We start from the raw sequence: 2959 nt of genomic DNA, 5'->3' as shown, positions 1-2959 counted from the left end.
CGATAAAATTATGGAAAAAAAAATCAATTAAAAATTCAAATTCAATTTTATGAATGATAAAATTATTATTTTTTAAATAAAATAAAGTATAATAATAATAATTTTAATAAAATTTATTAGATATATTTTCTATTTATATAAGTATATCTATTTTGGAATAAAGTATAAAGAATCTTAATTTAATTATTAATAATTGGATGGTAGGGATTTACCTTCATGGAATATTTTAACAATAGTTATATATTAAAGGTTGAAATTTATCTTAAAAGTAGATATGCTCTTTCTGTCTTTTTAATTAAATTAATTAATTAAAGAAAATGTTATGTGACTATTTGTGGTGTGAACATGAGTTATGGTTTTTTGGGTTGTAGATTAAATTAATTAATTAAAGAAAATGTCATGTGAACATTTGTGGTGTGAACCTGAGTTATGGTTTTTTGGGTTGTAGTATTAGTAAGTCACGATATTGTAACAAAGCCTATATGCTAAAGTGGGGTCTTGTTATATGTTTTTTTTGTAAGCTTGGCAGTACCTTTCTATTCCATTTTCGAAAACCAACAGACAAGTTTTACATCCAAATCCATTAAGATCAAATGGCATCAACCTACACATTGGGAAACCAAGTCTGTTGGCCATCTAACTGCATTATAAGTTGTCCAAAACTTAAAAAGTCTAAGGTTGTCTAACATCACTATATATGTCTGATTGTCTTTAATCTTCCTATTAGCTATGTAACTATACATCAAAATCTGTAGAACCATCATATTAACATTTCAAAAATAAAAAGAATAATGTAGAGTATCAGATTACTCATCAGATGAGTCTATGGGCGTCGAGTCTTTAGTGCTGGAACCTGGTAGTTCCGTCTGAGGGAGGCATGGAATGTGTTTATCTATGCGACTGAGGTGAGCATTCTTTTGTTGGATCTGTCTTTGGATGAGTTGAAATTCCTTATGTATCTCTTGCATGTCTATTTCAGTCTTAGATGAACCGACAGAGGAAGCCATCATTCTTTTTGCCACAATATTTTTCATTATCTAGTATAAGTAGATTTTCTGTTGAAACTGGGTATACCGACCTCTAGAATGCCCTGGGTCCTAGACTACGGTTTATCATTCCTCCATGTCCAGATCAATATTCTTTGCATGTTGATTTAAATTTTCCTCCCACCCAGAGATCAATTGTCAAACTTGTGTGGATGTGTTAACCTGGAAAGCATGTGTGGCTTCATGGGTGAGGCCTGAGATACTGCAGCACTCTCTTTCCTTAGTCTGTCGGGGTTGGGAATGTTGACCCACCTATCTTACTCCATTGTTTCGACTCCTGTCTCGGCCTACTTGGCCTGAGTTCCCACCACATGTGGAGGGTCATGCCATGGTATTAGAGAACAAACCGCTCAGGTGTCTTTAAGCCCGAAAACTAAAAATCCACAGCATTTCCACCCAGGAATTCGTCTGGACTGGAGACCAACTCACAGGAAGAGGACCTAATGTGGAAAACTTACAACACCGGGAGAAGAGAAACCTTATAATAGTAAGGTAATATAATACAAAAGGAGAATAAGCAATAAACCTATGAAACCGAACTTTTCTCACTGGTTTAACACGACCTCGACAAAGCGGGCCATCAATAATCACCCTTTGAGCACAAAGTCCCCTTGAAACAAGGGTTATTATCCAACCATGGAAATTCATCTTTGAATTGACCCATGATAGTCCAAGCATAAGATTTAATACAGAGAGAACAACTTAATGAAAAACTTTTATGTGCATAATGCTGACCAAAACGCCATGTAAATTCTGGGTATGCATAAACATCAACGATAGCATAATACCATAAGAAACCAACATAATACAGAGATAGATCGTCCACTTGCCTGCATAATACATACTTTCCCACCAAAATTCCAAGGGGTTTTCGTGACTATCCCACAATACCATCATAGCAACAGCCATCCGGCTAGTTAAGAAGAGGCAGGAGAGCATAGTGATAAGGGAAAGTTTTGGGTGAGCGAGAAGAACATACTCGCAACCATCGTTTGCAGACTGTGGAGCATAACCGAGCTGAAGCAAATCGTTGACGAGCACCCTTGAAACTTCCAAATAGCAACTAACAACTACACCAAACTCGTCTAAGTTCTGAGAACCATACTACAAAAACGTTCCCTCTAACCAAACCTTATACCAATGGTTGATATCATACCGATTTTGCCACCTTTCACATGCAACGAATTAAATAAGGTGATCACCAATTAAGCTACACCCCATCTTGTTATATGTTTTTTTAAATGTATATATGTATAACCCATATATTTTTATAATTAATAATATAATAATAATTTAAAATAGAATTATAATTACATTGATAGAGATGTGTATTTTGAATTAGTGTTTTTTGAATTTTAATTTAATTATCAATAATTATGTGGATGATAGATATTTAACATCCATAGAATTCTATAATCTTTTTAGTAGTAATAGTCATAGATCAAATGTTGAGATTTATCTCAAAAGTATTTATGTCATTTCTACCCTTTAAATTAAATTAATTGATTAAAAAAATTGTCATGAGCATGTGTCATATGAGCATGAGTTATGGTTTTTTTGGGTGAATTAATAAACCATGGTATTAATCTATAACACTGTAAGAAAGACTATTTACAGATTAAGAATCTCCATGGTAAAGAGAGGCGAATCCCCATGGTTACGAATCTTGTTATATATATGTTAACTCTTATATTAATTTTTTTAAATAATAATAATAATAATAACCATAAAGTTATAATTTTGTTAGTTCTATGATTTTTTTAAATCTTGACAATGTGAGATGTATAATGAAGTAAGCATTTTAATGTTTATTATGGATTGATGTCTATAGTCTTTTGTCAACCATTTACTTTATATGGATGTACTAGTTTTATAGGAGTTAACCAAAACTCTCTACATTTTAAATCAAAACC

The sequence above is a fragment of the Pinus tabuliformis genome, chromosome 4_1 (genome assembly GCF_031772625.1).
Source record: "Pinus tabuliformis cultivar Carrire ecotype Pingquan chromosome 4_1, CPIR1, whole genome shotgun sequence".
In the NCBI taxonomy this organism is placed as follows: domain Eukaryota; kingdom Viridiplantae; phylum Streptophyta; class Pinopsida; order Pinales; family Pinaceae; genus Pinus; species Pinus tabuliformis.
The sequence above is the reverse complement of the archived record's forward strand: the minus strand, read 5'-3'. Positions refer to the sequence as shown.